This window comes from Podarcis gaigeae (assembly GCF_964106915.1).
Source record: "Podarcis gaigeae genome assembly, chromosome: 17".
Taxonomy (NCBI): Eukaryota; Metazoa; Chordata; class Lepidosauria; order Squamata; family Lacertidae; genus Podarcis; species Podarcis gaigeae.
The window spans coordinates 10617819-10640279 of record NC_139694.1 but is presented as its reverse complement, the minus strand read 5'-3'; the positions used below and the strand labels follow the sequence as shown (position 1 = coordinate 10640279).

The 22461-nt window shown below is 44.5% G+C and overlaps 1 long non-coding RNA gene across 1 annotated transcript; it reads right to left on the bottom strand.

Moving 5' to 3' along the window:
• Positions 1 to 8838: 8838 nt before the first annotated feature.
• Positions 8839 to 20324, bottom strand: LOC310835346. Its single transcript, XR_014559579.1, has 3 exons — positions 20201 to 20324; positions 14001 to 14110; positions 8839 to 8968 (listed from the first exon to the last, which is right to left on the bottom strand). It is a non-coding gene; the product is annotated as an uncharacterized lncRNA (long non-coding RNA).
• Positions 20325 to 22461: the final 2137 nt, after the last annotated feature.

Below are 22461 nucleotides of genomic sequence, written 5' to 3'. Positions count from 1 at the left end.
CTTGCAGTCCACCCTGATCATTACTAATGCTTTTACTGTTAGGACCCCCCCCCCCCCCGACCACGCAGCCCGATTCAGAAAAATCTGATGAAAACTGGAAGCGAGACTCAAGAGGATGAGGGCCACAGGAATTTTCTTCAAGGAAAGATGGAGCATAGGTAAGAATGAAGAGGGTGGAGTATTTGCTAGCTATAATATGTTGCCTTTCCTTTAAAAAGGCAGCACAGTGCAGTAAAATCACAACAGATAAATGCATTATCATTCATTAACTTACAGAATGGGAAGAGCTTGCGCCTAACATCCCATATGCATACAGCACAAAATCGGATCAAATCCCAAACAGCTTTTATGAAAAGTCTTAGTTGACCACAAGGGATAATTCCTTCCTTCCTTCCTCCTTCCTTCCTTCCTTCCTTCCTTCCTTCCTTCCTTCCTTCCTTCCTTTTACAAGGGACAATTTCTACAGCCTAGGTGCTGTTATGGAAAAAGACACAGGTGGCGCTGTGGTCTAAACCACTGAGCCTCTTGGGCTTGCCGATCAGAAGGTTGGCAGTTCGAATCCCCGCAACAGGGTGAGCTCCCAGTTCCTGCCAACCTAACAGTTCGAAAGCATGCCAATGCAAGTAGATAAATAGGTACCGCTGTGGCAGGAAGGTAAATGGTGTTTCCGTGTCACGGTGTTCCATTGCACCAGAAGCAGTTTAGTCATGCTGGCCACATGACCCGGAAAGCTGTCTGTGGACGAACACCGGCTCCCTCGGCCAGAAAGCAAGCCCATAGTCGCCTTTTACTGGACTTAACTGTCCAGGGGTCCTTTACCTTTTTTACCTTTTTATGGAAAAAGAGCTGGTTTGTGCATCCATCAAATGGACCTCCCTTGAAATTGAAGTAAGGCCTCCAGTGAAGGTCTTAATAAACCAGGAAAGTTATTAGGAAGTCTAGTTACTTTGTCAGTTAATTTTGCCCTCCCCCCTTTCGCCACCCTGCAGCCATTCACCCACCTCAATCATTACATACGTGTGTGTATATTTACAGAATCCCACCTGTTTTGTACAGGGGCCGCCCAGTGGAGTCACTAACTGGCAAACTACACCACAAGGTCTGAATATGTTGCAGAAAGGGGCTGCTTCACAATTTTAACAGGATTTTGGGCCATACAGAGAAGCTGATTTGAAGGCTGAAAAGCAAGCCTTAATTAACTTATTGAAAAGGAGGGTAAGAAGTGGCTTGATTGAGGTTTGTAAAGTAGCACCTCCGTGGGGAGATAGTATTGGGCACTAAAGGGCTCTTTATTCTAGCAGTGAAAAGCATAATTGGAACAAATGTCTGGAATTTAAAGTGGAAAGGATTCAAATTAGAAAGAAGGCACATTCTTCTTCTTCTTCTTCTCTCTCTTAAAAATGAGAAGATGATTAACTATTGGAAGAGACTTGCCAAAGGAGAGAAAGAGGGTGGGTTTGCCTTGAGTTTCTGTCTTTAGATTAGGAACTGATACCCTTCGACAGATATGCTTCAGTAACCAAAGTATCAAAAGTTTCGTTAATTAGAATTCAGGGAGCTTGTCCATCTCAGGAGGCCTTCCTGGCCTTAAACTTTCTTAATTATAGCAGCACACTGGAATTGCTGCCCCACTTGGACTGGTGTCAGCTTTCAATGTAAAGTGGGGATGGGAGGGGGGGAGGCAGCCTAAATTAAATCACCAACATGACCTTCAAGACATAACATGGGGTAGCATCATAATGTGTTATAATGTGAGAATCAATTGTCTTTGTGGGTTTTGCTGCTTAATAAATGTGTTCCTACTGTGAACATATAGGTGATGGTTTTCCTCTGTTTAAAAATGGTAACAGGAGAACAATTAGAAGACCGGGAATACCTAAAATGCTCACTTTTCCTTATTATTTCTCACCAAGCAGTCAGTGCTGTTGGATCTTCAAAACACCTATGCAAAGGTGGTCTGGAGGGGGGGAAGAAATTGCTTGTTGCAAAGCCCCTCCCTTGCCTTCCAGGAGGACATTAGATAAGGATATTATCTCAACCCCAGACTTTCTAGTAGTTAGCTAGCTCTTCTAGCACCAATAGGACAGCACTTACCCAGAGCTCCCCAGGACTCAACACACTTCTGCTTTGCTTTAAGAACAGGTGTACTTGTATATCCCTTCTCTACTTCTAGGGCAGGCTTATAGCAAAATTGTCATGCTCACACTTCTGTCAGTCTCTTAAAATAGTTAGGGAACCTTTTACTCTTTAATCAAGGTGTGTATGCTTCGTAGAATTTGCTACCTGTATAGATTGTAACTTTGTGGTCTGAAACAGCATTTTTATATATACTGTCGCTCCTATTTCATATAATAAAGCAAGCTTCTTCTTTTTTTAGTTCTCTGTGAGAGCTTCTTGTGGGCATAAGATCTCTTAGTCAACACATATACATAACAAGCACATGTCATCACTCCGGCAAAATATCCTAAACTTCTCAGCAGTGTGTATATGAACATAAGGTAAAAAAGGTAAAGGACCCCTGGACGGCAAGTCCAGTCAAAGGCGACTATGGGGTTGCGACACTCATCTCACTTTCAGGCCGAGGGAGCCAATGTTTGTCCACAGACAGCTTTCCGGGTCATGTGGCCAGCATGACTAAACCACTTCTGGTGTACGGAAACACAGTTTACCTTCCTACCACAGTGGTACCTATTTATCTACTTGCACTCGTGTGCTTTTTAACTACTAGGTTGGCAGGAGCTAGTACAGAGCAACAGGAGCTCACCCTGTAATGGGGATTCAAACCATCAACCTTCTGATCAGCAAGCCCAAGAAGCTCAGTGGTTTAGACCACAGCACCACCCGCATTGAGTGCTGGCCATGCACACTTGAGTCCATGTACACATTCCTGCCCATGATCCCTAAACCCCTCCTATCCCAAGACCGCTTCCATCCCCCTTTCAAAATCCCAGCATATAGTTTATCACGGAAAAGACACGGAAATTCTCCAGATACATTATTAATCCTGGATGGGCTTGCCTGACTGAACGCAAGTGGAAACTTCTTTCATAAATCATGCAAGGTCAACCCGAGTTGGTATTTTCACATCCCCTGTTTTTTGAGCAATACAGGTAACGTTGCGAAGAGTGCCATCATTATGGCATCTGCTCTCAGAGAGGTCAGAACTTGCAGTTTGAAAAACATTTAATATTTATGGACAAGCACAGTTCTGGAATAATTTATTATTCTCGTAGCTTGGGCAAGGTTGTGAATTTCACTGCAGCTAGAAGCTGATCTACTGGTAGGTGTGAGGGGTGGGTTGGTGACACATCAGTAGGATAACTAGGAGTGGACTCTCATCCAGGGACCAGAGAGCACAGTTAACATGCAACTTCTGCCTTCGAAAGCTCAGCTGGCGGGACAGAGTAATGTGCAGCAGGCCTTGAGATTTTCAATTATTCAATGGTGTGACTCACTGCTTTAGGACTCACATTCTTACTAGGTTGAACTCAAATCCTGCAGGACTGTGGCTTACTGGGAAGAGGAATCTGTACCTTAGAAGACCTTAAGAGGGCCAGAGCTCAGGGACAGAGTATGCATTTTGTTTGTGCAAAAAGGTCCAAAGTTCAATTTAGGATGTTAGGAAGTTGTGAAAGCTATCCTGAAAGTTTGAAGATTTATCCTGAAGATTTAGATCTATTGATAAATGTACTGTATAATGTCTTAGGATTAAGGGTTGGACAAAAGAGGTAAGAGGTAAGGTTGGAGACAACATTAAGGACCCCGGCAAAATTAGCAAGCATCTCCTTTGCTAGAGAAGTACAGGGGAATGCCACATTGTACAAAAAGTTAAAGGTAGCAGTGCTGGCCAATAAGAAAAACAAAACAAAATCTGTATTACTTTTATGGGGCAAACCAAAAAAGTGTCACAAAATAGTGCACACTCTCAGAGTTAAGCAGCAGTATAGCATGGTATGTAGGTTGTTAAAGTCTTTTGCCTATCCCATTTAGTCTGCCTTAAAACACTTGCCCCTTCTCTCTACCCCTCTAGCAAGGAACAGACCACATACACTTAAGCTTAAAAGCTTTACTTACTAAATCAAAGGGTCTGATTCATGTATTGTTCCATGCAGCAGCAGAGAGAACCCAGGGTGCAAAATATAGTTTCAAACATGTTCTCTGAAATTGCAGCAAGTTCAGACACATCCGTCCTTGTTTCACTTCCTCCCTCATGAAGGAGAGGGTGTGAGGCAGCTGAGTCTAGGAACAGAACTCTGTGGTCTTAACCCCTTCATGCACTAACTAGCACATGCATAGTTATGTTTGACTACAACTTCTCAAAGGAAGAACACACCCTGTTTGGCTTCTAAAAGCACACCATCTAAAATTAATCTCTGCTTTCAATTACCAAGGAATCTGAGTGTTTCATCTAAGAATGAAGACATGATAGCTGGAGGTTTTGTTTTTGTTTTTGTTTTTGTTTTGGTTGTCTTTCCAGAAATGAGGTATCAACGCCTGGGTGCTTCTCCTTGGTGCAACTGAAACCTGCAGAGTACCTAACAGAGCCTCACATGAACACCGGGAACACCCACACTTACTTAAAACTCTTACTAGATGACAACACACAGCTTCATTACCATCCAATTTTTTTCTTTCTTCCCTAGCCTTTTCTTCCTTCCCACTCTTTGTTGTCTTTTATAATGCAGCCTGATTAAGAGTCCTGGAGAGTTTGAAAGCATGCACACTATTTTGTGCCATTTTTCTTGGTTGAATAGAAGCATTGCCCTAATAGGGATACAAATAATGGCCAACAATGACCAGCTGATAGGTCAGGAACACCTTTGGAAGGTGAAAACCATTTTGATAAAAGACATATCTTTCTCCTCTACCCCCAGCTAAGATGGATGTACCTTAGATATTTGCGAAGGAAAGAAAGGGCAAACTGCAGGTTGAGATAGAGCTTATGAAAGGTATGGAAAGAGAGATGTTTGGGCTCTGAAAGCATCTTAACATGCTAATAAACTTCCTGGTGATCTGATGAGGAAGCAGCCGTTGGCTTTGGCAGCTGAATGGCATACTTAAATTTTGTATCTCCACAATTATGCTCAACCTCTATATTTGTAAAGAACTGCAAGTATTATATAATGCCTCTGGTATTCCCAGGGAATCCAAACCTGGTTAAGCATTGCACTCCTGTAACATCTCCCCGGTTGCAGAAATGGAGAGAACACAGCAGCATAAACAAAATATCCCTAGCTTTGCCAGATAACTGAATGTCAAGTGGCAGGGCATGAAATTCTCTGCTTGAGACTTTGGAGAAGCAGGTAGATGCCACTCTAGAGCAGCTTAATAGCATTTATTATTTAGAAGGCTGATAGTTTGCTCTCGGAGGAGCTTACAGGGAACAACCTAGCATAGAATGTGTGTGTGTGCGCGCGCGCATGCACGCTATGCAAAATTCACATTCCCACAATGTGGGAAAAACTGTAAAGACAGCCAATGCTACATAGCTCCATCGTTGTTTCAGACACTGTGATATGTCAGTATATCACAATGTTTAGCTGGTGATATGCCACAAAGCTTAAAACCAGATATCGCCCAGCCCTACTTGGGATTTGCTCTAGGGTGCACATGCCATAGATTTAAGCCCTCTTACATCCCTGCCCGTCTTCCAGCTGTCTCCCAGATCTGCTTTCCATAACCCTTCAAGAAGGAGTACATTAATCAGAGCTCCCTTCCCTTTGCTGCGCTTCCACCAAGCGGCATCATGCGCTGCTAATGACTTCTACCCCTCCCCTACTACACCTTTGAAGTCAGCCACGAATGTGGTGCTTTACCAGGGGGACTTACACAAGGAAACTTTAAATGCCTTTGTTTTATTTTCTCTCCCTCCCCCTCTCTTTCTCTCTGATGATTGTTCTGTCATGTTCGGATAAACAACTGCAAGGGGGAGAAGGGAGGGTGTGAATACTTAACGGAATAAAAGGCTGCATTTTTTATTGGCTCCAGATGTCACCTGTCAGAGTTCATCACCATCCCTGCTGGGACTCGACTGGGCTGTTAATTCCTTGCTGAATCACGGAACGAGGCAGCACTTCTGCAAAAAGGAACCGGAGGGCAAAGCAGTCCTCCTAGACAGGTGTGTGAGAGAGTGAATGAGAACAAGGTTCAACTTCATAGGAATAATCCTCCTGGATCATACCAAAGCCCCAGCAACTCCAGCATCCTGTTCTCACAGTGGCTAACTACATGCCTGTGGGAAGCCCAGAGGCAGGACATGAGTGGAACAGCAATCTTCTCGCAGCTGCATCTCCTGTCTATATATAGAGCAGGGATGATCCACCAGTGGGTGACCTGTCAGCCATTAATTAAATTCATTATTGGTTTTGTTTATTCAATCTCTTAGCTGCTGTTTCTTCTTCTTCTTGCCCAAGGCAACTGAAAGCAGCTCACAACCAAACCAGAAACATGAATAATACCACGAGAAGTGAAGAATGGTCAGAAAAACCATAAAGACTCAGAAATGGTGAAAGATTATAGGGGGAGGGGGAGCAGAATAGCACACTGGAACTGGAATAAATGGTATTGTGTACAGAGCCTTGATTCAATCAGACACAAAAGCCATCAATTGATGTGAATTAATCCCACCCCAAACTATGGCATCTTCAGTGATTATGGGTGGTACAAGAGCTCTATCCAATGCCGGATTTACATATAAGCTAAACAAGCTATAGCTTAGGGGCCCACTCTCTAGCCCCCTCCCCAATATACTTCTTCTTAATTGTATTTCACTATTAATATTGTTGTTGTTTAGTCATTTAGTCATGTCCGACTCTTCGTGACCCCATGTACCAGAGCACTATTAATATACTTTTTCTTAATTGTATTTCAGTTCAAGAATTACTTTGATAAAATACAGTGGTATCTCGGGTTAAGAACTTAAATCATTCTTGAGGTCCCTTCTTAACCTGAAACTGTTCTTAACCTGAGGTACCACTTTAGCTAATGGGGCCTCCCGCTGCCACAGTACAATTTCTGTTCTCATCCTGAAGCAAAGTTCTTAACCCGAGGTACTATTTCTGGATTAGTGGAGTCTGTAACCTGAAGCGTCTGTAACCTGAAGCATCTGTAACCCGAGGTACCACTGTACATATTTTGTTATGTGCAAATGGCTTTAGGTCCATAAATTAGGTCCATAAATTACCATACAGCATATATTTAACACGAAAAACAGCGACAATTTGTTGTTGAGAAAGGACAGCTGGACATATAAAGGGCCCCATTACCTTCAGTAGCTTAGGGCCTCATCAAACCTAAATCTGGCCCTGGCTCTATCTCTTGCAGATTCATCTGTGATAACTCATTTACACACGCAATGTCTTTAAGCTACGGTCAGTGGATACTGAACATATGCATATGTGAACCAACTGTTTGTCTCAGATGACTTACTTCATAGAGCTGGTGTCAGGATTAACAAGTTTAAAACTGTCAAGGCTGTTTCTAAATGCACAAGACAATGAAAAGCCTTGAATCTGTCCCTGACAGTCAAATGACTGCATTCCCAGAAACATGGAGGCCTTTCGTAACGTTGCACATTTTTAAGCCCACGTGCACTGCTAGTTACGTGAAAGGGCTTTAAAACCCTGTGCCAATCACACCTATGAGATTCTGTGCCATAAAGAAGCTGTTTATTATATAGTCCCTGGCACAGCTGGGATTCTGCAAGAGGCGACCTTCCTAAGCTTAGAGCTCAGCCGCAGGAAAAAAACAGCCGCCGCCAGCTGACAGCTATTACAAAAGTGAGCGATCTAATCTAACTGGCACCTTGTGGCAAACCTTTTCAATAGCCGCAGGTTGCAGCGTGGCATGCAACATCATGTTCTACAGGTCTGCCATGTCAAACATGCCACCGCGTTCCTTTTGGGGGCACAGAATCAGCTGCTACACTTCTCACCTTTAATTATGCTTTTGCATAACCAGCCAGGCAAAAAGGAATGTTACCATTCCCCCATAAAACTTAGTGGTCATGAAATATTCGACTTTTTGCCCCATTTTTTTCAGGCACATTTACGCAGGAATAAATTTCCACTTATTCATTCCCGTAACTTACGTATCATTGGTAAGAGCCCAAACAGGTTAAACAAACTCAGTTGGGGTTGTTGTTTTTTTAAATACTGTGCAATCAAACAATAAAAAGGTAAAGGTACCCCTGCCCGTACGGGCCAGTCTTGCCAGACTCTGGGGTTGTGCGCCCATCTCACTCAAGAGGCCAGGGGCCAGCGCTGTCCGAAGACACTTCCGGGTCACGTGGCCAGCGTGACATCGCTGCTCTGGCGAGCCAGAGCTGCACACGGAAACGCCGTTTACCTTCCCGCTAGAAAGCGGTCCCTATTTATCTACTTGCATCCGGAGGTGCTTTCGAACCGCTAGGTTGGCAGGCGCTAGGACCGAGCAACGGGAGCGCACCCCGCCGCAGGGATTCGAACCGCCGACCTTTCGATCGGCAAGCCCTAGGTGCTGAGGCTTTTACCCACAGCGCCACCCGCGTCCCGCAATCAAACAATAGAACCCCTTTAAAAAACATGAAATCGAACAGCAGCATGCTTTAAATTGTAAACCATTTTTTATATTGTTCAAAGCACTCAGAGGAAAGGGGTTTGCCTTTCTTCAACAAACTCTCAGAAGAAGGGTGTCCATTGTTGTTGTTGTTGTACCACCCTGCCCTTCTGGCTGGGCTTCCCCAGCTACTCTGGGCAGCTTCCCACAGAATATAAAAACATAATAATATTTCAAACATTTATATCTTTCTGATACAGGGCTGCCTTCAGCACCACCAAGGAGAAGGCCCAGTTTACCAACCTGGATCTCAGGAGGCCTATATTTCTCTTGCAGTTCTAAGAAACCAAAGAAGGGTTTTATGGGAGGTGGTGTTCTTTGAAGGAGGCAGAGTCTATGTTCTGAAGATCAAAAGCAGTTTCTTCAGATAGGCCTGGAAACAAAGAGGCAACGGATATATTGGAATATAATCACGAAAGAATAAAGTGGCCTCTCCAACTAGGCTCTGACATTTCTGAACCACCTTCTAGGGCAGCCGCATGCAGAGAACAATGGCAGTACCAAGGCACGCATTACCAAATGGAAGTACAGGCATACCTTTGTTCTTGAACGCCTTGTGACATGAAAGTTTTGGCTCCCGAACACCGCAAACCCAGAAGTGTTCTAGTTTGTGAACCTTTTTTCGGAAGCTGAACATTCAATGGAGCTTCCTGCAGCCAATCGGAAGCCACGTCTTGGTTTCCGAACATTTTCAGAAGTTGAACGGAATTCCGGAATGGATTCCGTTCAAGAACTAAGATACGACTGTAGTTTATATAAAACTAGGTTATCCATCTGTTCAAGTGCACAGTTAACTACAGATAACGGGGATGCCAAAAATTCCTGTTGAGTAAATACTCCTTTGACTATAGAAACAACTATTTTGTATAGAAAACAAAGGTCCAGTCTTAAGTTTAGTTCTCCCCCATTTCTGCATCAGTTTACAATTTTAAAAAATTGTAATCATGAAAATTCACCAGCATTTTAGTGCTCTTAATATACGCATTTTAAGATGAAATTTTGCTTCATATACTCACTTTTGCAAGGCATTTCCCCAAATATAATGCATTTTGTGTGGTCTCGCCCCAGAGATAGATAGATGATAGATAGATAGATGATAGATAGATAGATAGATATAGATAGATGAGAGATAGATGATAGATAGATAGATAGATAGATAGATAGATATAGATAGATAGATAGATAGATAGATAGATAGATAGATAGAGATGATAGATAGATAGATAGATAGATAGATAGATAGATAGATAGATAGATAGATAGATATAGATAGATAGATAGATAGATAGATAGATAGATAGATAGATATAGATAGATGATAGATAGATAGATAGATAGATAGATGATAGATGATAGATAGATAGATAGATAGATGATAGATAGATAGATAGATAGATAGATAGATAGATAGATAGATAGAGAGACAGACAGACAGATGACTCTTTACCCCAATATACATATTTTTATACACATTATTTAGACAGAGACCTCTATTGCAAAATTCAGAGAAGAACGAATTTCAAGGCTAACAAATTTTGAAAGGTTCTTTTGGGAAGAACAAATTAAACGGGTTCCCATTAAAATGAACCAAAACGTCTCCCCCATTCCTACGCCAGGTACCTGAGTACAGGACTGCAATATTAGCACCAGTGTTTGAGGAGTTCATGGTGAAAGAGCACTCTTTCATCCTGTGTGAGAGGGCAGTAATAATAATAATATAATAATAATTTATCATTTATACCCCGCCCATCTGGCTGGGCCTCCCCAGCCACTCTGGGTGGCTTCCATAGAAACCAAAAATACAGTAAAATATCACACGTTAAAAACTTCCCTGAACAGGGCTGCCTTAAGATGTCTTCTGAATGTCAGGTAGTTGTTTATCGCTTTGACATCTGCTGGAAGGGCGTTCCACAGGGCGGGCGCCACTACCGAGAAGGCCCTCTGCCTGGTTCCCTGTAGCTTTGCTTCTCGCAATGAGGGAACCGCCAGAAGGTCTTTGGCACTGGACCTCAGCATCCGGGCAGAACGATGGGGGTGGAGACGCTCCTTCAGGTATACTGGACCGAGGCCGTTTAGGGCTTTAAAGGTCAGCACCAACACTTTGAATTGTGCTCGGAAATGTACTGGGAGCCAATGTAGGTCTTTCAAGACCGGTGTTATATGGTCTCGGCGGCCACCCCCAGTCACCAGTCTAGCTGCCGCATTCTGGATTAGTTGTAGTTTCTGAGTCACTTTCAAAGCTTGCCCCACATAGAGTGCATTGCAGTAGTCCAAGCGGGAGATAACCAGAGCATGCACCACTCTGGCGAGACAGTCTGCAGGCAGATAGGGTCTCAGCCTACGTACCAGATGGAGCTGGTAAACAGCTGCCCTGGACACAGATTTGACCTGTGCCTCCATGGACAGCTGTGAGTCCAAAATGACTCCCAGGCTGCGCACCTGGTCCTTCAGGGGCACAGTTACCCCATTCACGACCAGGGAATCCTCCACACCTGCCCGCCTCCTGTCCCCCCAAAACAGTACTTCTGTCTTGTCAGGATTCAACCTCAATCTGTTAGCCGCCATCCATCCTCCAACCGCCTCCAGACACTCACACAGGACCTTCACCGCCTTCACTTGTTCTCATTTAAAAGAGAGGTAGAGCTGGGTATCATCCACATACGGATGAACACCCAGCCCAAACCTCCTGATGATCTCTCCCAGCAGCTGCATGTAAATGTTGAAAAGCATGGGGGAGAGGACAGAACCCTGAGGCACCCCACAAGTGAGAGCCCAGGGGTCTGAACACTCATCCACCACTTTCTGAACACGGCCCAGGTAGCCTTCATAAAAGGCTTGAAAAAGAATGGGAGTTTCTTGATGGTGCCCTAAGAATCTCTAAGAATGAATGATTGACTCTCCTGCCTGAAGCACCTTCCAGTTTCCTTGTGCAAGCAGCGCCAGGAGACCCAAGCAGAGGCCAGGGATTAGTTTAACTAAAAGCTAGCTGAGCAGGACAGATTCCCAACTACCTGAAACCAGAAGGAACAGCAGTAATGGCGCTGACAGCGAGTATCGGAAGGCAAACCGAACCTGCAGCTACAGTGGTAACAGTAAACACTCTTATTTATGGGAGTGTCTGTTCCTTCAGCTCATCACGTTGGCATAAAATCACCTGACCTTTATACCAGCTTACAGGTGCCAATGTGTTTAATCAGCAGGCTACCCACCCAGGGAACTTTGATAACACCTGACGGAGGAGACTTTGCAGTTGCTTACAAGAGAAAATTGGCTGAACAGATGCAATCTATGCATGAGTGACATTGAACAGGATGTACTAAACATATTCCTGGGGAAGCAGCAAGCCGTGGATTGATGTGTTAACACCAGTGATTTTTGGCTTGCTGATGGCTCAGGTGAAGGGGAGTGAGCTGCCACTTCCGTGGGTGGGTTCTGAATACTTAAACATGTGCAAGTAAATTGTTGCAGCCCACAGGCGTCGCCTGGGAGGGCTTCTGTTCCAATTGCCAATATGACTTGGCAGCCTGTAGAATTCCCTCCCAGGAACAAAGATCCGGGCCTGTTCAAAGGCAAACAGAATCCTCCGGTCTCCATGGAAACATGGAGCCATCGCTGCTAGGTGCACGATGTACATTAACACTGCCTCCTTGCCATCACAAAAGATGAGAGGCCTGGCTAGCACTCTTCTCTGGCACCCTGTGGTTTCTATAGATATGTGCAGCTGTCTCTGCTTAGTGTGGGACTTGTACAGTCACCGCCATCAAAAGGGATTAGGAGTTACATCAACTGTTACCTAGAACTTTGCAGTTTCCATGGCAACATGTATGGACCAAGGCACCAAAGTATGGTCTTGCATATAGGTGTGTGTGTATGTGTGTGTGTGTGTGTGTGTGTGTGTGTGTGTGTGGATAGATGATAGATAGATAGATAGATAGATAGATAGATAGATAGATAGATGTAGATAGATAGCCTTGGTAACAGACTGGGTGAGAGACAATTCATTGAAGCTTAATACAGAGAACACTGAAGCATCAGGTGCATAGCTTGGGGGTACTTGTTGCTCCAGTACTTTTGCTTGAGGCTCACATGGCTTTGGCAGTGCAGAGTGCCTTCCATCAGCTTTTGCTGGTAGCCCCAGCTGCACCCCTATCTGGACATGGATAGCCTAAATTCTGTTGTCTAAGCTCTGGTAAGCTCTAGGTTAGATTACTGCAATACAGTGGTACCTCTGGTTGCGAACAGGATCCATTCTGGAGGCCCATTCGCAACGTGAAAAGCCCGCAACCTTAAGTGCTGTATTTGCGCAAGTGCGTGGCACGATTTGGCACTTGTGCACATGCACGAAGCATGTGAGCGGCTAAACCCGGAAGTAACCCTTTCCGGTACTTGCGGGTCGCCGCGGGACGCAACCTGAAAAAACGTAACATGAAGCAAACGTAACATGAGGTATGACTGTATGTTATATGTGGGGCTGCCTTTGGAGACTGTTTGGAAATGGCAGCCGGTGCAGAATTCAGCAGGGAGGTTGCTCACCATGGAACACTATCCGAACACATAGCACCAATCCTGGCTCAACTGCACCGCTATCAACTAGTTCCTGGGCCCAATTCAAAGTGCTGATTTTGACCTATAAAGCCTTATTCGGCTCAGACTACCAGTACTTGAAGAACTGCCTCTACCCACATGAATAGTCCTTGCGTTCTTGTTATGAAGCCCTTCCCCATGTCCCCCTCTGATACGGTGTGTGGCAACATGAGAACAGGCCTTCTTGGTGGAGACTCCCTGTTTATGGAATGCCCTTCCATGAGCACATGCCTGGTGCCATCACTATCTGATTTTAGGGACTAGGCAAAATCATCCTTATTTATCCAGGCCTTTGTATCTTAATTTTCTGTTTATCTTTTTCTGGGGTGGAGTTGGATCTGTTCTTCTCATATTTCTTGTGAGTTTTAAGTTGTTTTATCCTTGTTTTTAATGTTTTCAAGTTTTTCTCTCTCTTTTACCCAAAAAGGCATCTAATAAATATAATAAAAAGTAAAGAGACCTCTGACCATTAGGTCCAGTCGTGGCCGACTCTGGGGTTGCGGTACTCATCTCACTTTTATTGGCCGAGGGAGCCGGCGTACAGCTTCCGGGTCATGTGGCCAGCATGACTAAGGCGCTTCTGGCGAACCAGAGCAGCGCATGAAAATGTTGTTTACCTCCCCGCCGGAGTGGTACCTATTTATCTACTTGCACTTTGACGTGCTTTCAAACTGCTAAGTTGGCAAGAGCAGGAACCGAGCAACGGGAGCTCACCCCGTCATGGGGATTCAAACCGCCAACCTTCTGATCACCAAGTCCTAGGCTCTGTGGTTTAACCCACAGCGCCACATAAGTAAACATAAATAAAATATATTACTCACCTTTCCATTCAGACTGAGGCAAGCAAGCAAATATGCCATCCCATTAGGCCTGTGGGTTCTTAACATCCAACTTTCTCTTCTTTTTCCTCCGATGAGAAGATTAGAGGCATCTAAAGAAGCAAGGGAGGCTGTTCAGTAGGCTGTTTGCTGGGCTGAGGCCTAAAATGCTGATGTATAGAAGCTGCCAAGGCTTTGAGGTTAAATATTCTTTTCTCTCCATATTTAATATTATTCATAAATAAAACTTATTGAACAACAATATCACGCTGACCTTCCACAGCCTCCAGAAGAAAAGAGACTAAGTCACTTTTTAAATAATAGAGTGTGTACACAGTGCCTACATATTCATATTCCTGCATCACAGGGGGTTCATCCTTTGGAAATCCTTTGGGGTCCCTTCCACCTCTACAATTCTGTGATTCATTTCCCAGATCTGGCTAAGAAAGTGGCGGCAGAGAAGCACGGCCTAACCAGTGCCAGATTTACGTACAGTGGTACCTCAAGTTACATATGCTTCAGGTGACATACGCTTCAGGTTACAGACTCCGCTAACCCAGAAATAGTGCTTCAGGTTAAGAACTTTGCTTCAGGATGAGAATAGAAATGGCTTTAGATACCTATTAGGTCCATAAATTACCATGTAGCATATGTTCAACACAAAAAACCAACGACAGTTTGTTGTTGACAAAGGACAGCTGGACATATGAAGGGCCCCATTACCTTCAGTAGCTTAGGGCCACATCAAACCTAAATCTGGCCCTGCCTAAGCCCTATACAGCATGCTGCTCTGCAAAGGGGAGAAGAGCTGACAGCTGAGCTAGATTACCTTCGCGTGATTCCCCTGCATATATATATATATATATATATATATATATGTTTTCGTAGATTTTCACGGGTACAGGAATGCAGGTTTTGGTGTCCTCGGGTGTCTTCCCGTGTAAAAGTTGGGGTGTCTAGGCGACGTTTCGACGAGGTCTCACTCGTCATCTTCAGGCTGGTGCTTTCGGCTTCTTGTTACTGGAACAGAGCGGGATCTCAATGTTTGAGTTCCTATAAATACTGTAGAGGGGGTGTGGTGTCTAGCCTCCAATGTTCTGGGCAGAGAGGAAGTTCCCAGGCTAGTGTGCCTTTTCTTCTTTTGTTCCTTAATTACTTGAGAGATACCTTGAGTGATTTCTTGAGTGATATCCTGAGTACCACTTAGGTGGGTCATTAGGTGTGGATTAGTTGCTAAAGTCTTTGTGTCTTGACCTCTTGAACTTTGTGAAGAGTTTTCCTGAGAAGATGGCTGTATTGCACTTAGTTGTGCTTTGGCTTGGCTTCGTGTATAGGGGCGAGCTGTGGTTTTGTGGCTTGTGTCAGCCAGATCTGTGTAGGGATTGCAGGGGGGTGCGGCATCCGGAGGTGCCACCATGGATTGGCTACTGGATGGTGTCAGTAATTCATCTGTGGAGAGGGTCTGGGTTTGGGTCCAGACCCAAACCCAGACCCTCTCCACAGATGAATTACTGACACCATCCAGTAGCCAATCCATGGTGGCACCTCCGGATGCCGCACCCCCCTGCAATCCCTACACAGATCTGGCTGACACAAGCCACAAAACCACAGCTCGCCCCTATACACGAAGCCAAGCCAAAGCACAACTAAGTGCAATACAGCCATCTTCTCAGGAAAACTCTTCACAAAGTTCAAGAGGTCAAGACACAAAGACTTTAGCAACTAATCCACACCTAATGACCCACCTAAGTGGTACTCAGGATATCACTCAAGAAATCACTCAAGGTATCTCTCAAGTAATTAAGGAACAAAAGAAGAAAAGGCACACTAGCCTGGGAACTTCCTCTCTGCCCAGAACATTGGAGGCTAGACACCACACCCCCTCTACAGTATTTATAGGAACTCAAACATTGAGATCCCGCTCTGTTCCAGTAACAAGAAGCCGAAAGCACCAGCCTGAAGATGACGAGTGAGACCTCGTCGAAACGTCGCCTAGACACCCCAACTTTTACACGGGAAGACACCCGAGGACACCAAAACCTGCATATATATATATATATATATATGATTAAAATCAACACTTACACACACAACAAAAGCTTGAAAAAAGAAAACAAAACGAAGTACAAACAATAGAACAATACAGTACATCACAAATTTGCAAAAATATTCCATCAACTTCCGACTTCCTTGATATGGGTGTTCTTTGTTGTCTTAATTACTTGCCTCTATTTTTCAATAAACTTTATCCTTATTAAATCTTGTTTGACTTCATTATACCTTCATCAGTTCTGAGAGTTATTTGAAGCATTCTAAAGTTCTTATATGGGGACACTCGCTTCCACATTTCTAAGTACTGTACAACCCCCAGCTGGGGAATGCAATCAAGCAGGGCAGGGACAACCTGTGGCCCTCTGGTTGATGTTGGACTACAACTCCCATCATGCATTATCTGGGCTGGCTGGGGCTGATGGGAGTTGGAGTCCACACACAGCTACAGGGCCACAGGTGCCCCATCCCTGCAAAAAAGAGATACGTAGTAATGTGAGATTTTCTGAACCTGCTGGTTATTTCCATTCACATCCAACACCTGTCCTTTGTAGCTGCTTCTACAGCCTTGGAGCCTGACCTTAGTTCCTACTGAAACAGAACTGCAGTTAAACCATGACTATCATGTCCTATAGATGTAAATTTATGTGGATTGTCTTTACGTGCACCACTTAGAGATGTGAATATTTAACCCATGTAGAAATGTAACCAACATTCAACAGATATAGTCTGCATTCAACCTACTGGATTATGCTAAATTTATAGCAGACTAATGTGTCTTTTATGGTCTGAAGCTCAACATCAAAAAAACGAAGATCATGGCCACTGGGCCCATCACCTCCTGGCAAATAGAAAGGGAAGAAATGGCGGCAGAGAGAGATTTTACTTTCTTGGGCTCCATGATCACTGCAGATGGTGACAGCAGCCATGAAATTAAAAGACGCCTGCTTCTTGGGAGAAAAGCAATGACAAACCTAGACAGCATCTTAAAAAGCAGAGACATCACCTTGCCAACAAAGGTCTGTATAGTTAAAGCTATGGTTTCCCCAGTAGTGATGTATGGAAGTGAAAGATGGACCATAAAAAAGGCTGATTGCCGAAGAATCGATGCTTTTGAATTATGGTGCTGGAGGAGACTCTTGAGAGTCCCATGGACTGCAAGAAGATCAAACCTATCCATTCTTAAGGAAATCAGCCCTGAGTGCTCACTGGAAGGACAGATCCTGAAGCTGAGACTCCAATACTTTGGCCACCTCATGAGAAGAGAAGACTCCCTGGAAAAGACCCTGATGTTGGGAAAGATGGAGGGCACAAGGAGAAGGGGACGACAGAGGATGAGATGGTTGGACGGTTTTCTCGAAGCTACCAACATGAGTTTGACCAAACTGCGGGAGGCAGTGGAAGACAGGAGTGCCTGGCGTGCTCTGGTCCATGGGGTCACGAAGAGGCGGACACGGCTAAACAACTAAACAACAACAACAACAACGTGTCTCTGTAATCTAACAGGCAACTCCATATTTACTCAGGGGGCTACATTCGAAGGCACTGCGCATATCTGTGGGATGCGCATAAGCCTGCTCCACCCCATTCTGCCCCACCCCTTGCAGTGCCAAAAGCGGCATGTGCGTCAGTGGCTGCGCATGTGTTGATTGCGCACAAATGGGGAGTTGCCTGTATTGCTAATCAGGATTGATTGGGCGATGCTAGCTCCCAGGGCATTATCAAAATTTTGATTTCGAGAACAGTTTACAGCTACTCTTATAACTACTCTGTTATGAACTCTGAAATAAGTAATTTATGAAAAGCTACAGGATTTCTCACCACTGTGTCCTCAGAAATCAGAAAGCATGTAACTTATTTGTAAAGTGTTTCTTAAACTATTGATCATGCTATTGATTAGCCTTGCTCCATCAGTTCGCCTTGCAGTAGGAGTTTGGCTTTAAAGGTAATTCTCTCCCCCCCCCCCCTCCATGGCCATAGCTTTTTAGATGCAGTATGCAAACTTTAACCTAGGAGGGGAGGGAATTATGTTCCCGTACATCAGGCATGTCCAACCTCAAGTTTGCCTGTGATCTACCAACAAGTATCAAAAACTGGCAGTGATCTAGCACCCTCCGAAGTCATTAAAGTTTATGAAACAAACAAACAAACAAACAAACAAACAAACAAACAAACAAACCTTCATTTCACAGATACAGTAGTTATGTTTGGATATCGTTATGACAGATCCAAATACTTACTAGATTGAGAAGTAACTAAACAAGTGAGAAAAGTCAAACTATATTTTTATATTAGTTTGCACAGATGTGAGGAGCCAGCTTTTCGCTCTCTCTCTCTCTCTCTCTCTCTCTCTCTCTCTGTTAACTCTTTCCCTTCCAAGTTGCGTCCTTCCTCGCTCCGTGATTCTCATTCCCTGCCCACCCTCTCCTCTGTCAAAGGGAGCTGCACAGCTGATGTGGATCCCCATAGTGCCTGCCCTCCCTCCCTCCCCATCAAAGGGGGCCATTCAGCTGTTCCTGATCCTGATCCCCATCGGAAAAGCAATGCTAAGCATCGCCTCCCCTCTTCCAGCAGCATCACGCAGACCTCTCCCCAGCTCCCTTGCACCTCCCTCCGTCTCCCTACGCCCGTGCGCTGCTCAGGGTTGCATTGCAGTGGAGACTGGTGGTAGTGGCTACTGCATCTGAGGTTGCAGAGAAAGGTCCTGCGATTGACCGGAAACAACCCGGCGGTCGACCTGGGGCTCGTGATTGATGCGTTGTACATGGCTGCTGTACATTATATTATTTCCATCAGAAGACCTTCTACTGCACAACATTTTCATGTCTCCCACTGAAACTAGATAGGGGCAGTTCTGCAAGAGGAATAAGGCTGCCATTTTGTACCTCAATGGGAGGTACCCATTTTGAACTCAATGGGACTTGCTTTTGAATAGACATCCAGAAGACTAAGAAGAGCTGTGCTGCCTCAGTCCCAAGGCCTATCAATCTTGTCTAGCATTGTCTTCTAACTTCTTGCAGTAGCCAATCGGAGACCTCTAGGAAATCCCAAAACGAGACATGGGCACAATAGCACTCCCTTACTTGTGTTCCCACAGCAAGTGGTATTCAGAGGCACACATGCCCTGTAAATGCCCACTTCACAGAAGCAGACCAATCTACATTATCTTCCATTAATTAGCGATGCCTGCATCTAAGATATGATATTCATTTTCACACATATTCTAATTTGTGGTGCTGATCTTCTGCCTCTCCTGAGCTATTGATGGAATCAGCCCTTAATAATTAAGTGTCAGGGATTCATTGATTAAAAGCTAGGAGAGACCATCCTCCTCCCCTCCTTGCATAATTATAGACATGCATTCACAAAGGGAGAACTGCCTTGCTGGATCAAAATTAAGGTCCATGGAGCTCAGGGGTGAGGCAGTCTGCAGTTCCTAAGACCTAACACCACACAGTTCTTGGTGTAATATCACGTGGGTGGCAAGTAGGAAGGAAATCCAGGGTAAGGAGAGGAGAGGGAGGGAGAGAGAGAGGCTGGATCTATATTCACTCTTTAAACGTTCTTAGAATGATATTTTTGATATCATTCGAAAACATAAAGGCATTTGGTTTCTCTGCTTCCTTTTCTACAAGGTCTACCTACTTATTTGACGGGGATAACTCTGCAGCAACCTCTGGTGTCACATTTTAATAATGCATTATTAACGTTTTAAAATAATGTCATTTTTAGCGTTAAAAACCATGAGTGTAGATGAGTCCAGAGAGAGAGAGAGAGAGAGAGAGAGAGAGAGAGAGAGAGAGAGCTGTTCGCAACCATTTTTTGCTCCAGCCCTGCTCACTTCTGGCATGCACCCCTTGAAAGATTAGCCTCCAGGGGGCCCTTGACATCATCATCATCATCATCATTATTATTAATATTATTATTATTATTTCCCACCCAACTAGCTGGGTTGCCCCAGCCCCACATACGAAAGGTCACCCACTCATGATCTAGTTAGTCCACTTCTCAAGTAGAGCATATGACAGCCATTCCTGTTGTCCCACCCCCAAAAAATAGCCTTTAGAAGTATACTGCTTCTGTATATCAGTGTTATATATTTTAGCTGTCATAACCAGTGCTTTTTCCCTAGAAAAATAGGTGCTAGTACTCACGATGAAGTTGTTTCAGTGTCACACTTTTTAACCAAAAAAAGGGGTGCTGGTTACTGAGTACCCTTGAGTACCCCCTGAAAAAAGCACTGGTCATAACCAATATCAATTGATAGGCCCGTCCTCCATGAATGTTTTTTTTTTAAGCCATCTGTGGAGTTGGTTTCACAATGCAAATGAAGCCTGCACATTTTCAGAGACAGTCAGTGGCTGCCCTTTGCGATGTACTTTGTCTACAAAGTGACAACTGGTTAGTGAAGCATCACATTCATGCAAATGACTTTGGAGGCAATCATCGCCTCAGTACTCAACAGTGGACAAATCACCCTCTTATTACTCAACACAATAATCCAATGAGGGCAAGCTATCGTAAAAAAAACAAGCATATTCAGTCCTTTTAAAATACTTGCTTTGCTGAGGGCTAAACAAGGTGGGATGTGGGAGTTCTGAGATTAGGATCTAATTCAGGTTTTTCCATTTAGTAGGTAAAGGACTCCTGGACGGTTGAGTCCAGTCAAATGCGACTATGGGGTTGTGGCGCTCATCTCACTTTCAGGCCAAGGGAGCTGGTGTTTGTCCACAGACAGCTTTCCGGGTCATGTGGCCAGCATGACTAAACTGCTTCTGGCACAACGGGACACTGTGATGGAAACCAGAGTGCACGGAAACGACATTTACCTCCCTGCCACAGTGGTACCTACCTATCTATTTGCACTGCTGTGCTTTTGAACTGCTAGGTTGGCAGGAGCTGGGACAGAGCAATGGGAGCTCACTCCGTCGCAGAGATTTGAACCGCTGACCTTCTGATCGGCAAGCCCAAGAGGCTCAGTGGTTTAGACCACAGCGCCACCAGCTCCCTTTCATTTTGTAATTAGTAGCCCTAGGGGCTGCTTTGAAGACTGGGGAAGGGATCCATTCAGAGAGAGAGCTGGACCTTATCATCTTGCTCTCTCCCTGAAACATCTGTTAATCACTCCCTGTGCCTTCTATTAACAGTGTTGTCATGTACGACACCTGTACCAAACCCCCACTCTACCCTGACCCCTCGAGCAGTTTCTGGAAAAGTTTCTGGAAAAGAGAAGTTTCTAGAAAATTTCTAGAAGAAAGGGTTGACCTCCCTCCCCCAGAGTGTCACTGTTCCAAGCTTCAAAGCAGTCGAGGGTTGGATGAACCTGTCAAGTTAGGTCTTTCTCATTTTTCCAAACTTAGGGCAGCATAGCATTCAGCTAAATAATTGCCCAAGTAGAACGACTTCCCTTTGTGCAATGGGACTTCCCCGCCCTGTCTCCTCCCCTTGTGTACACCCCACACTGTCCCTGCTCCAGAGGGTTGGGAGGATACCTAGGACATATTTTTTTCGGGGGAGGGATGTTGCACAGGGGGAAGGGGGGATGTCCTGTTGCACATGCAGGCATTGTTTTGCTTGCACAATTTAATTCAATTGAATGCCACCCACAAAATCAGCTCCGCATCAGTTTGCCTTTAAAAATAAGAAAGAAAAATAAGTCCTCATGAAAATTCCTAATGTGCAAAATTTGATAAGCATTTCCTCCATCATATAACGTGTTTTTGTATTATTTGTTCACTAATATATATATTATACACCCTTGAAGGATGTCTGTGTTTCGTTTCATGTATCATTTCAGGAAGCTCAAACAGGGTAGGTTTGCATTAAAATTTGAGCAGAACTGAATCCTCCCCCCATCCACCACCCAAAATTCCCTGCTTGGGCTTTCTAATTAGTAAATGGAAAAGCAGGAGAATCTTATCATAGCTATTCTGTACCACATCTAGTTTGGCCTTGATGTACTGAATTCTAGCTGTATTGCTCACCCAGAAAACGTAAGTTCAGATCCTAATTAAGGTTCTGCTGGTGGGAGCATCCTATGAATGGAACTTGACTTACTGGTATGCTGCTGCCACTGAAATGGGGAGTCATTTTAATGAATCTCCTCTTCCCCCTGCAGCCCTTTTACTACTCGAAAATCTGTTCCAGAGGGTTGGGTAACTCTCTGGGGCAGCAAAAGAGGCTGTGCTGGGTGAAGGAGGATCAGTGAAAAAATGTTCCTTGTATACTACCAGCAGAAGCCTCCACCAGATCCCAATTCCTTCCACAAAAGGAAGGAGCCCTTTCATTTGTGGAAAGCCAGTGATGTAGCTGGGAGGAGCTAGAGGGGTAGTTGTTGTCAGGAGCACAGCCTACACGCAAGTAGGACCCTGGCAGAGACACATGCCCAACTGGCATGTTCTCTCCCTCCTGGCCG